We start from the raw sequence: 15,159 nt of genomic DNA on the forward strand, positions 1-15,159 counted from the left end.
AGAACACTCTTTTTTAAGTTGCTGTATTTAAGACTTCTTTGTTAAAGCAACTTAACTTTTACCCAATACAGTTGTCAGATGGGCTGAACTCTTCATATATGTCAGAAAAGATGAGATTAGATCAAAGTATAACCAGTTTCAAGCTGGAATATAATTTTTTCTTAATTTTTCTGTTTGCATAAGCAAAACATAGACCTATCCAGAATATCTTCCTTCCTAACCTTGATGAGATCTAATTTACACTTTCTACTCTCAACCTTCCAACGCCTTGTCTTTTTTCAAACAAACAAAAACACAGAGAAATTTGGATCTTGGTTGTTGTTTTTGTAAATTTTCCAGTGGGTGCATCTGGATATCCATCTGTTTCGTTGCTACAGTGAAAGTAGTGTTTGTTGGTGTAATTATGAGTTGATTCAAAACAAAACAAAGAAAGTCTTCTCCAAAGGAAGTTGAGTCCTGAAAACACTGTGATATATAAACATGCATAAGATTTGTTTGTATTTCTTCTAGAAAGTGTTCTGCATCTTACTAATACTAGAAAGAGTTTACAATGTGACATTTGCTGTGATAACGAGACATTTTAAAATTAACAGGACAAACCAAATGAATATTTTCTCATGCCCAGAGTTTGTAGCAATGAATACAATTTTATTTTTCTAAATATTCAAGTGATTTGATATAAATATGCTTTAAATTGTCTCTCTTTCACATTTGAGGTCAGGAAAGTGCATAGGTACAAAAACACACAAAAATGGATCCTTGTAAGAGAAATATACAAGACATACACAGAGGACTCGTAGATGCTGCTGACCTTGGGTGTCCCCATTAATGGGATCCAGCCTCAGGGTCTTGCAACTGGATGTTTTAAAAAGCAGAGATTCCATCACTGTGGCAAGTAAATCTAGATGCTACATTCCAGACACGTGACCTCAGTCTTAAAGCTTACTATTTACCTTTTCTATGGCTCCCAGTTTCAAGGTTATAGCAGCTGAAAGAGTTGGGAGATACTGCTTCAAATACATGGTCCAAGAAATTCCTCAAAAGATGGTTTCATGACTCTGAATCTTTTCTTTTTAATTTCTATTTAGAAAATGTTTTAGAATACAACTCTGAAATGAATCAAAATAAATTTGTTGGATTGAACAAAGGTCACATTTTACAAATGAATTTTTTTTCTCAGATGAGGACTAAAGCTAGATTGAGGAAGAACCAACGTTAGTGTCAATATTCTTGCACAAACTTTCTCTGAATGTGTTTTTAGTTCTTTGCTAGATATGTCTCAAGTTAATATTAAGGCATTTGGTCAGCAGCAGCATCCAAATGTTTTCAATGATTGAAACATAACTGAAAATTTGCTTAGAGATTCGAATTGTTATTTAGGCTTCTAGGTTTTGAGTGACTTGGCAAAAGTTTGCCAAAGAAAACATACACTGTTGGTGGGAGTATAAATTGGTTCAATTATTGCAGAAAGCAGTAGCAACTCCTCACAGAGCTGAAAACAGAACTACCATTCGACCCAGCAATCCCATTACTGGGCATTTACCTAAAGGAATATAAATCATTCTACCATAAAAATACATGCACGTGTATGTTAATTGCAGCACTATTTACAATAGCAAAGACATAGAATCAACCTAAATGAACATTAATGGCAGATTGAATATATAAAATGTAGTACATATACACCATGGAATTCTATGCAGCCATAAAAAAGAGCAAGATCGTGTCCTTAATAGGAACATGGATGGAGCTGGAGGCCATTATCCTTAGCAAACTAACTCAGGAACAAAAAAACCAAATACTGCATGTTTTCACTTACAAGTGGTAGCTAAATGATAAGAACACATGGACACAAGGAGGGGAATAACAGACACTAGGGCCTGCTTGAGTATGTAGGGTGGGATGAGGGAGAGGATTAGAAAAATAACTATTGGGTACTAACTAGGCTTAGTACCTGGGTGATGAAGTAATCTGTACACCAAACTCCCATGACGAGTTTACCTATATAACAAATCTGCAGATGTACTCCTGAACCTAATATAAAAGTTAAAAAATAGAAAAGTTTATCCAGTGACCACTAGATTTTACAAGAGGAAATTGTACTGACATGAAATCCGATGGCATAATAGTATATGGTAAAATACTGAAGAAATCAATAGTTATAAAAGTCCTGAGTTTAACAGAATGAAGGGGGAAGTCTGCTAATCTTGCTTTTTTAAAAAAAATCTCTTTAAGGATAATTTAGAAGGTAAAATGGAATGAACTGACCTTTTTAGAAGAGTAACATAGTATTGTATTATCCTCACAGACACTCTTATTTAATATGTCATCAAATAGAAGAGAAATTGTAAAACATTTATGACTGAGAAAACTTGTATATGAAATTGCCCTCTGTCTACACCTTCTGGCTTTAAAAATCACAACATAAAAAGTTTTGTGAGGTGGCTGGTAAGATGGCCAAATAGGAACAGCTCCAGTCTGCAGCTTCCAGAGAAATCAATGCAGAAGATGGGTGATTTCTGCATTTCCAACTGAGGTACCCGGCTCATCTCATTGGGACTGGTTAGACAGTGGGTGCAGCCCTCTGAGGGCGACCCGAAGCAGAGTGGGGCATCGCCTCACTTGGAAAGTGCAAGGGGTCAGGGAACTCCCTCGCCAAGCCAAGGAAGCTGTGAGGGACTGTGCCGTGAGAGACTGTGCACTCCAGCCCGGATACTATGCTTTTCCCACAGTCTTTGCAACCCGCAGACCAGGAGATTCCCTCATGGGCTCTGGGTTTGAAGCACAAAACTGGGCGGCTGTTTGGCCAGATACTGAGCTAACTGCAGGAGATTTTTTTTTTTCATACCCCAGTGGCACCTGGAATACCAGTGAGACAGAACCATTCACTCCCCTGGAAAGGGGGCTGAAGCCAGGGAGCCAAGTGGTCTAACTCAGTGGACCCCACCCCCATGGAGCCCAGCAAGCTAAGATCCACTGGCTTCAAATTCTCACTGCCAGCACAGCAGTCCAAAGTTGACCTGGGATGCTTGAGCTTGGTAGGGGGAGGGGCGTCTGCCATTACTGAAGCTTGAGTAGGTGGTTTTCCCCTCACAGTGTGAATAAAGCTGCCCAAAAAGTTCGGACTGGGTGGAGGCCACCGTAGCTTGGCAAAGCTGCTGTAGCCAGACTGCCTCTCTAGATTCCTCCTCTCTGGGAAGGGCATCTCTGAAAAAAAGCAGCAACTCCAGTCAGGGATTTATAGATAAAACTCCCATTTCCCTGGGACAGAGCACCTGGGAGAAGGGGCAGCTGTGGGTGCAGCTTCAGCAGACTTAAACATTCCTGCCTGCCAGCTCTGAAGAGAGCAGTGGATCTCCCAGCACAGCTCTCAAGCTCTGCTAAGGGACAGACTACCTTCTCAAGACTACCTTCCCATGCCTCCTGATTGGGCAACACCTCCCAGCAAGGGTCAACAGACACCTCATACAGGAGAGCTCTGGCTGGCATCTGGTGGGTACCCCTCTGGGACGAAGCTTCCAGAAGAAGAAACAGGTAGCAATCTTTGCTGTTCTGCAGCCTGTGCTAGGGATACCCAGGCGAACAAGGTCTGGAGTGGATCTCCAGCAAACTCCAGTAGACATACAGCAGAAGGGTCTGACTGTCCAAAGGAAAATTAACAGAAAGAAAGGAACAGCATCAACATCAACAAAAAGGACATCCACACAGAAATCGCATCTGAAGGTCACCAACATCAAACACCAAAAGTAGATAAATCCAAGAAGATGAGGAAAAAACAGTGCAAAAAGGCTGAAAAATTCCAAAAACCAGAATGCCTCAACACCTTGAAAGGATCACAACTCCTCATCAGCAAGGGAATAAAATTGGATGGAGAATGAGTTTGATGAATTGACAGAAGTAGGCTTCAGAAGCTGGGTAATAACAAACTCCTCCAAGCTAAAGGAGCATCTTCTAACCCAATGCAAGGAAGCTAAGAACCCTGAAAAAAGGTGAGAGGAATTGCTACCTAGAATAACCAGTTTAGAGAAGAACATAAACGACCTGATGAAGCTGAAGAACATAGCACAAGAACTTCATGATACACAAGTATCAATAGCTGAATCGAGCAAGCAGAAGAAAGGATATCAGAGATTGAAGATCAACTTAATGAAATAAAGTGTGAAGACAAGATTAAAGAAAAAAGAATGAAAAGGAACAAAAAAACCTCCTAGAAATATGGGACTATGTGAAAAGACCAAACCTACATTGGATTAGTGTGCCTGAAAGTGATGGGGAGAATGGAACCAAGTTGGAAAACACACTTCAGGATATTATCCAGGAGAAGTTCTCCAACCAAGCGAGACAGGCCAACATTCAAATTCAGAAAATACAGAGAACACCACAAAGATACTCCTTGAGAAAAGCAATCCCAAGACACATAATCATCAGATTTACCAAGGTTGAAATGTAGGAAAAAATATTAAAGGCAACCAGAGAGAAAGGTCGGGTTACCCACAAAAGGAAGCCCATCACACTAACAGTGGATCTCTCTGCAGAAACCCTACAAGCCAGACGAAAGTGGGGGCAAATATTCAACATTCTTAAAGAAAAGAATTTTCAACCCAGAATTTCATATCCAGTGAAGCTGCATAAGTGAAGGAGAAATAAAATCCTTTACAGACAAGCAAATGCTGAGAGATTTTGTCACCAGCAGGGCTGCCTTATAAGAGCTCCTGAAGGAAGCACTAAATATGGAAAGGAAAAACCAGTACCAGCCACTGCAAAAACATACCAAATTGAAAACACCATCGACACTCTGAAGAAACTGCATCAACTAATGGGCAAAATAATCAGCTAGCATCATAATGACAGGATCAAATTCACACATAACAATATTAACCTTAAATGTAAAGGGGCTAAATACTCCAATTAAAAGATGCGGACTGGCAAATTGGATAAAGAGTCAAGACCTATCGGTGTGCTGTATTCAGAAGACCCATCTCATGAACAAAGACACAGATAGGCTCAAAATAAAGAGATGAAGGCAGATTTACCAAGCAAATGGAAAGCAAAAAAAAAAAAAAAAAAAAAAAAAAAAAAAAAAAAAAAAGCAGGGGTTGCAATCCTAGTCTCTGATAAAACAGACTTTTAACCAACAAAGATCAAAAAAGACAAAGAAGGGCATCACATAATGGTAAAGGGATCAATGCAACAAGAAGAGCTATCTTAAATATAGATGCACCCAAGACAGGAGCACCCAGATTCATAAAGCAAGTTCTTAGAGACCTACAAAGAGACATAGACTGTCACACAATAATAGTGGGAGATATTAACACTCCACTGTCAATATTAGACAGATCAACAATACAGAAAATTAACAAAGATATTCAGGTTCCAAATATTTGCTATTGTGAACAGTGCTGCAATAAACATACTTGTGTATGTGTCTTTATAGTAGAATGATTTATAATCCTTTGGGTATATACCCAGTAATGGGATTGCTGGGTCAAATGTTATTTCTGGTTCTAGATCCTTGAGGAATCACCACACTGTCTTCTGCAATGGTTGAACTCAGCTCTGTACCAACCGGACCTAATAGACATCTACAGAACTCTTCACCCCAAATCAACAGAATATACATTCTTCTCAGCACCACATGACACTCATTCTAAAATTGACCACATAATTAGAAGTAAAATACTCCTCAGCAAATGCAAAAGAATGGAAATCATAACAAACAGTCTCTCAGGCAACAGTACAATCAAGTTAGAACTCAGGATTAAGAAGCTCACTCAAAACTGCACAACTACATGGAAACTGAACAACCTGCTCTGAATGACTACTGGGTAAATAATGAAATTAAGGCAGAAATAAAGATGTTCTTTGAAACCAATGAGAACAAAGACACAACATTCCAAAATCTCTGGGACATAGCTAAAGTAGTGTTTAGAGAGAAATTTATAGCACTAAATGCCCACAGGAAAGAGTGAGAAAGATCCAAAATTGACACCCTAACATCACAATTAAAAGAACTAGAGAAGCAAGAACAAACAAATTCAAAAGCTAGCAGAAGACAAGAAATAACTAAGATCAGAGCAGAACTGAAGGAAATAGAGACACAAAAAATCCTTCAAAAAATCAGTGAAACCAGAAGCTCGTTTTTTGAAAAGATTGACAAAATAGATAGACCACTAGCCAGACAAATAAAGAATAAAAGAGAAAAGAATCAAATAAACACAATAAAAAAATGATAAAGGGGATATCACCATATCCCAGAGAAATACAAACTACCATCAGAGAATACTATAAACACCTCTACGCAAATAAACTAGAAAATCTAGAAGAAATGGATAAATTCCTGGACACATACAGCCTCCCAAAACTAAACCAGGAAGAACTTGTATCCCTGAATAGACCAATAACAAGTTCTGAAATTGAGGCAGTAATTAATAGCCTACCAACCAAAAAAAGCCCAGGACCAGACAGATTCACAGCTGAATTCTACCAGAGGTACAATCAGGAGCTGGTACCATTCCTTCTGAAACTATTCCAAACAACAGAAAAAGAGAAACTCTTCCCTAACTCATTTTATGAGGCCGGCATTATCCTAATATGAAAACCTGGCAGAGACACAACAAAAAAAGAAAATTTCAGGCCAATATATCTGATGAACATCAATGTGAAAAATCCTCAATAGAATATTTGCAACCCAAATCCAGGAGCACATCAAAAAGTGTATCCACCACAATCAAGTCGGCTTCATCTCTGGGATCCAAGACTGGTTCAACATATGCAAATCAATAAATGTAATCCATCACATAAACAGAACCAATGACAAAAACCACATGATTATCTCAATAAATGCAGAAAAGGCCTTCAATAAAATTCAACACCCCTTATGCCAAAAACACTCAGTAAGCTAGGTATTGATGGAACGTATCTCAAAGTAATAACAGCTATTTATGACAAAACCACAGCCAATATCATACTAAATAGGCAAAAGCTGGAAGCATTCCCTTTGAAAACTGGCACAAGACAATGATGCCCTCTCTCACCACTCCTATTCAACATAGTATTGGAAGTTCTAGCCAGGGCAATCAGGCAAGAGAAAGAAATAAAGAGTATTCAAATAGGAAGCGAGGAAGTCAAATTCTCTCTGTTTGCAGATGACATGATTGTTTAAAACAATTTAGATATTTAGAAATTATTTAGAAAACCCCATCATCTCAGCCCAAAATCTCCATAAGCTGATAAGCAAAGTCTCAGGATACAAAATCAATGTGCAAAAATCACAAGCATTCCTATATTCCAATAATAGACAAACAGAGAGCCAAATCATGAGTGAACTCCCATTCACAGTTGCTACAAAGAGAATAGAATACCTAGGAATACAACTTACATGGGATGTGAAGGACCTCTTCAAGGAGAACTACAGACCACTGTTCAAGTAAATAAGAGAGGACACAAACAAATGGAAATACATTCCATGCTCATGGATAGGAAGAATCAGTATTGTGAAAATGGCCATAATGCCCAAAGTAATTTATAGATTCGGTGCTACTCCCATCAAGCTACCATTGACTTTTTTCACAGAATTAGAAAAAAACTGCTTTAAATTTCATATGGAACCAAAAAAGAACTTGCATAGCCAAGACAATCCTAAGCAAAACAAACAAAGCTGGAGGCATCACACTACCTGACTTCAAACTATACTACAAGGCTACAGTAACCAAAAGAGCATGGTACTGGTACCAAAACAGATATATAGACCGATGGAACAGAACAGAGGCCTCAGAAATAACTCTACACATCTACAGCCATCTGATCTTTGACAAACCTGACAAAAACAAGTAATGGGGAAAGGATTTCCTATTTAATAAATGGTGTTGGAAAACTGGCTAGCCATATGCAGAAAACCGAAACTGGAACTCTTCCTTACATGTTACACAAAAATTAACTCAAGATGGATTAAAGATTTATACATAAGACCAAAACTATAAAAACCCATGAAGAAAACCTAGGCAATACTATTCAGGACATAGGCATTGGCAATGAGTTCCTGACTAAAACATCAAAAGCAATTGCAATAAAAGCCAAAATTGACAATTGGGATCTTATTAAACTAAAGAGCTTCTGCACAGCAAAAGAAACTATCCTCATATGAACAGGCCACCTATAGAATGGGAGAAAAATTTTTGCAATCTATCCATCTGACAAAGGGTTAATATACAGAATCTACAAAGAACACATTTACAAGAGAAAAACAAATAACCCCATCAAAAAGTGGGCAAAGGATATGAACAGACACTTTTCAAAAGAAGACATTTATGTGGGCAACAAACATATGAAAGTAAGCTCCTCATCACTGGTCATTAGATAAATGCAAATCAAAACCACAATGAAATACCATTTCATGCCAGTTAGAATGGTGATCATTAAAAAGTCAGGAAACAACAGATGCTGAAGAGGACTTGGAGAAATAGGAATGCTTTTACACTGTGGGTGGGAGTGTAAATTAGTTCAACCATTGCAGAAGACAGTGTGGCGATTCCTCAAGGATCTAGAACCAAAAATAACATTTGACCCAGCAATCCCATTACTGGGTATATACCCAAAGGATTATAAATCATTCTACTATAAAGACACATACACAAGTATGTTTATTGCAGCACTGTTCACAATAGCAAAGATTTGCAACCAACCCAAATGCTCACCAATAATAGACTGGATAAAGAAAATGTGGCACATATACACCATGGAATATTATGCAGCCATCAAAAAGGATGAGTTCATGTCCTTTGCAGGGACATGAATGAAGCTGGAAAGCATCATTCTTAGCAAACCAGCACAAGAACAGAAAAGCAAGCACCACATGTTCTCACTCATAAGTAGGAGTTGAACAATGAGAACACATGGACACAGGGAGGGAAACATCACACACTGGGGCCTGTTGGCGGGTGGTGGGCTAGGTGAGGGATAGCATTAGGAGAAATACCTAATGTAGGTGGCGGGTTGATGGGTGCAGCAAACCGCCATGGCACATGTATGCCTATGTAACAAACCTGCACATTCTGCACATGTATCCCAGAAATTTAAGTATAAAAAACAAAATAAAACAAAAGTTTTGTTTTAAAGATACTATATCCGCATGATTTCATCTCTAAAAAGATTCTTTTACCTTTTGGAGCGTAAGTTACACTGAGGAGGCCCATGTATAATACACTAACTAAAACATACTTTTATACCAACCAACAATCATTGTCGGCACTTAGCAAACAATAACTCGTAAAAAATCATCTTTGTCAGTACAATAAATGAATAAAATTTTCTTGTTTAGAATTAATTCTTTTTCCGTTACAAATTCCTTCAGGCTCCTCTAATCACCACCTCACCCCACATGCCCTCCAGAAAAAAAATTATAGTGCTAGGCCAATTACCATAAACTACTGGATAACTGAGTAAGTGTGGAAAGTGTAGTCGGTTACAATAAGTTACTAAAGAATAATCAGTCAGTTGGTATATAAAACATAGAGTGAAAATAGATTTCAAAAGGTATAATTTGTTATAAGGGAAACATATATAATTTACTTTTTATGAATGAATCATTTATATGAAACTAATTAGTGGTGAAAAATATTAATTTTTTTTTTTTTTTTTTTTTTTTTTTGAGATGGAGCTGTACTCTGTCACCTAGGCTGGAGTGCAGTGGCACAGTCTTGTCTCACTGCCACCTCCATCTCCTGGGTTCAAGCAATTCTCCTGTCTCAGCCTCTTGAGTAGCTGAGACTATAGGCGTGTGCCACCACACCCAGCTAATTTTTGTATTTTTAGTGGAGACAGGTTTTCACCATGCTGGCCAGGCTGGTCTCAAACTCCTGGCCTCAGGTGATCCACCCACCCCGGCCTCCCAAAGTGCTGGGATTACAGGCATGAGCCACCACATCCAGCCAATGTTGACTTTTTTTTAAATGAAGGATGAAAGTTTTAAAATAAGTGTTTATAAATGGCCTCCCATTGGGATAATCTGAATATTTAATGTATTAATCATAGTCCAGCCCCTTACAGGGATTAACAATAAGTTTCACTTAGATAGAGACAATTCCCTAACTTGATTTGGGGTGAGACAGCAGCGTAGCAAACGTTTACCTCAATTCCTTTCTGTTTTGTAATGATTTGACTTTGAATGAATATTTTTCAAAACACTTTTATAATACCTTAGTATGATGTTTCTCTATCTTATTTTTCAAAACACTTTTATAATACCTTAGTATGATGTTTCTCTATCTTTTTTACATTATTGGCCTTCCAGGGAGCCTTTTTAGACCTTTTTTTCCTATTTACTTCACTCTAAGAAATTTTAATAACACAGATATATTGTATATTTGTTTATGTGTTGTATGTATATCTGTGCTTTCCATGTATAAAAGTATAAAACTTACTCTTTTTTTTCAACGCAAGGTTAAGAATGACTAAAAGCTTTTAACTTAAAAATAAAACTTAAAAATGTATAGGTATTGACATTTAACCTTATAATTTTATTTTCTGAGTAATTTTTATGTTATATATTTACTTATAACCTCTATACGAATGTTGGCAATTTATTAACATATAATAATAATAGCAATGCAATACATTTTTAAAATTACTTAAAACTGATTTTTCTAAAAAAAGTAAAGTGATTGAAAAAATTAAATGAATTTAAATTTTGAAAGTTGATTTAGTAAATTTAACTTCTACCTTTTACTTGATAGGAGGGAAAAAAAACATTTAAATTAACTAGTTTATAAAAGAAGTTAATATACTCAAGAATGAATCAATGGGATACCTAAGCCTGATGTCGTTTAACTAAAAATCCAGTGTTCAGTGTGATGTTAGTAAGTTTAATACTAATGTCTCTGCTTGAACATATCAATTCTGTTTCTTTACTTTGCTAATATATTACTTACTGAACCAAAACCACTTTTAACTATATAAGATGTTAGAAAACAAAGAAGTACTTTTGTCATTTCAGATCACATTATTGAAAAAAGAAATTTAGTTATTTTGATCCCCACACTCAGCTATTTCACTGTTTTCAAATTTATATTTGCATTCCTCATTATATTTTGATTCAATGAGTTCTATTTGAATTTCCTCCACAGCTGACTGAGCATTGCTTCCAGCTGGATCTAACATCCATGGCTTCACTTTCAAAGAAAATAAATCTAAAAATCTATTTTTCATTTCATCTTTAAAGAGCACAAATTGGCCAGGCGCAGTGGCTCACGTCTGTAATCCCAACACTTTGGGAGGCCAAGGCGGGTGTATCACAAGGTCAGGAGATTGAGACCATCCTGGTTAACATAGTGAAACCTCGTCTGTACTAAAAATACAAAAAATTAGCAGGGCATGGTGGCACGCGCCTGTAGCCCCAGCTACTCAGGAGGCTGAGGCAGAAGAATCACTTGAACCCGGGAGGCGGAGGTTGTAGTAAGCTGAGATTGTGCCACTGCACTCCAATCTGGGCAACAGAGAGAGATCCTGTCTCAAAAAAAAACAAAAAACAAAACAAAAACAACCCTCTAAATATCTTGTTAGTTTCCTTTAGAAATCCATCTGACTTCTGTATGCAGAAGAAGCCTGACATGTTGTTCTTTATCAAAACAAAAGTCTCTGAAGATGATCATATTTGCTATGTGACTTCATTTTATTGATTGTTTTAATTACTATATTGAAACAGTGATAAACACTGAGCTAATAAATATTTTTGAAGCCAGTTGATGTCTATGTGACACCCAATGCAGTTTATTGCAAAAACTTCAGGACGTACTTTTCTTAGGTTGTCTATAAACCTTTATGTTTTCCAGTCATGGAATTAGCTCCACCAGAAGCACAAGACACCTAAGTCTCCAACGGTACTTGTGTTTCATTCATCACACCAAATTTCTAGAGTAGCAAAAGTAGATGCCCTAATATAGTTAGTTTCTAAAGATTTTACAAACAACATCTCATCTTGCAATCTACACTCACCATTGAAATAGACATATGTCATTAGAAGGGCCTTACTGTCATTAACTGTGATTTTGCCAATCTGAAAAAGAAATTCTTGTTTTTAGTTTGCCATTTCGCTAGTTTTCAGTGTTAACATCTTTGTATTGAATCATTGCTCAATGGTGATGTTCTTCAAGCACTGGAAGGATTTTGCTGCATCATTTTTGAAATTTCAATCTCTCTGTTCATAGGACAGTCTCAGCCACTGTTTGAATACTACCAATTTTTGCAATGATGTCTGCAGTTTTCTAAGACTAAATCACTCCATTGTCATTTGTTGGCTTAAATAAGGAAATTGTCATTTGTCTTTAAATAAGGAAGTAACAGTGTTACATTGCTCAAAATTCTGTTTAGCTAAGAAACTTTTGCCTACACTCAGGTTGCAAAATATTATACTATAATTCTTGAAAATTTTAAAAGTTCTAACTTTTACAATCAGGTTTACTCTTTATCTTGAATTGATTTTTGTGTGTGTTGCGATGTAGAATCAAGATTCTTATTTTTCTCCCATAAGAATATCCAGTTATTTCAGCACCATTTGTTGAAAAGACTTTCTTTCTCCCATTGGACTGCTTTGGTGCCTTTATCAAAAATCAAATGATGACAAATGTGAGGCTTTCTCTTCTGTTCCACTGTCTATTTATCTGTCCAAATGCCAATACCATACTGTCTTGATCACTGTAGCTTTGTAATAAGTCATGAAAACAGATGACGAAGTCTTACAAATTTGTTCTTCCTTTCCAAGATCTTATTAGATATTCTAGGTTTTTTACATTTTCACACAAATTTTAGAATCAAAATCTCTTCATACTCTTAAAACCTGAAGTTTAAATGGCTCGATATAACCATGCATCCAAGCAGAGTTCCATGCATCCTAGCCGAGTTTTATGTATTTATGTCCCTGTGCAGATTAAGATACTAATTTCCTGGGATCACATATTCCATCATGGAAATCAATTTTTCTTACCATTTGTATAACTACCTTAAAATCATGTGTTATATTGCCTCTACCAGTGAGCCATTTGTTCTTAGCCAGCAGTTCTGCACTCTTAGGACTGGATTAACTAACCGGGTCCTATCATATCATAAACACAACCAACCACCACAAAGTAATTCATTATTTTGACTAAAACCAAGTGAACTCAAATATCAAAAATTTCACTACTGTATAAAAAGATAATGGCTTGTTTATTTCAAATAAATGATATTGAACAAGTTCAAACAGTATTTGTAATTTCTAAAACATTCAAAAACATTGATTCAACTATTCTCTGAACTAAACCGTCAGAACAAAATTTTGTTTAGATTGCTGAAATGAGTTTTAAATGAAGATTTTCATAAAGAACAGCTTATCATGATTTAAATATTCTTTCTGCAAGGTGTCATAGAGTGATAGTTTGCAAAGCCAACTTATTCTACTCATCCCATGGTAATTAATAACGAAGGGGTAGCAGGGCTTCTCTTTTTAAATTCTAGTCAATTCTACCCTTTCTCCAAGAGTTTTTTCTATCTTGAGAAAATGGTTTTTGAAAAAAAAAATAACTGGAGGAAGGGAAAAGAGGGGGAAAAAGTCTCTTACACAATTAAATCTTTCTTTAGCAGAGACTGGCATGTTCTTAACATATTCATAGAAGTATCCCCTCCAGTTATGTTGCAAAGGCATGCAAATAATAATTGTGGCTAAGTGCACTGCATTGACCGTCAATATTGTATTTTCCAAGCTTGCACTCATTATTCTTTATAGTAGTCATGTATTATGTGAAAGATCAAAAGATTTACATATCATATGGAGTGCTTTAGGGAATAACTTGCTGAGTACTTTAAATGCACAATGTTCCACAGCCTTTTAAATACGAATTTCACTTCTCTCTTCTTTGTGATAAAGAAATAACAAGATAGAGCTAGATGTTTTTTCTTAATATAATAAAATGTCTATTTTAAAATATAAGATAAAAGTTTGATATTTTTATCTGTAGTTCTAAACACAAGTTTTTGATCCAAAATAATAAATTGTGACTTTCCTTTAATACGTGTGTTGAAAAAAATACATACGACTTGCCTCCAACGGATTCTCAAGAAATCATGACAAAAACATGCGGTGACTTTCACTGAAGTTACTAAATGATAGGACTGAGTCATCTGCCTGAAGACACTGATAGTGTAGCCTTTCTGGACACTTAGAACAGGACTCCATGGCCTTTATTCCGCAAAGTTGTAATATAAAAATATGGTGGGAGGGGCTAGCAACAGTCATTTTTACACTTAGCATGGATGTAAAAATGTAAGGAAGAAAATTATTAAGAGAGAAAGCATCTGGTTTATTGCCTCCAAATTTTCCTTACCTGAGAGGGACCAAATTAGAGGTTGAAAGGCTTACCATTCCAGGACTCTCCATTTGCTGATTGATATTTCTTCCACTGATCAGATTATTACCAATAGTAACATGAACAACAGGCATTTATTGACACAAACAAGACCAGCTGAAAAACACTGCTGCTCAACAACTGCTTTTAAGAAAAAACATTATTCATCTCTGAAAAGTCTGCGAAAAAAAAAAAAGAAAAAACATCATCTATGCAAATGTCAAACACATCAGAAATACAAGTTATCCAATACCCTTAAAAATGTTAGTGATTAAGTACCATGCATGCATATGTTCATTGCAGCACTATTCACAATAGCAAAGACATGGAATCAACGTAAATGCTCATCAGTGATAGTCTGGGTAAAGACAATGTATATACCATAGAACACTATGCAGCCATGAAAAAGAATGCAATCATGTCCTTTGCAGGGACATGGATGGAGCTGAGGCCATCATCCTTAGCAAACTAACACAGGAACAGAAAACCAAATATCACATATTCTTACTTATAAGTGGGAGCTAAATGATGAGAACACAGGGATACATAGAGGGGAACAACACACACTGGGGACTTTTGGAGGGTGGAAGGTGAGAGGAGGGAGAGGATTAAGAAAAACAACCAATGGGTACTAGGCTTAATACCTGCGCGATGAAATAATCTGTACAACAAACTCCCATGACACGTGTTTACCTATGTAACAAACCTGCACTTGTACCCCTGAACTTAAAATAAAGGTTAAAAAAAAAGTTAGTGATTAAATACTTTAGGAACATTTCTTAGAGTT

This window comes from Macaca fascicularis, chromosome 7, assembly GCF_037993035.2.
Source record: "Macaca fascicularis isolate 582-1 chromosome 7, T2T-MFA8v1.1".
In the NCBI taxonomy this organism is placed as follows: domain Eukaryota; kingdom Metazoa; phylum Chordata; class Mammalia; order Primates; family Cercopithecidae; genus Macaca; species Macaca fascicularis.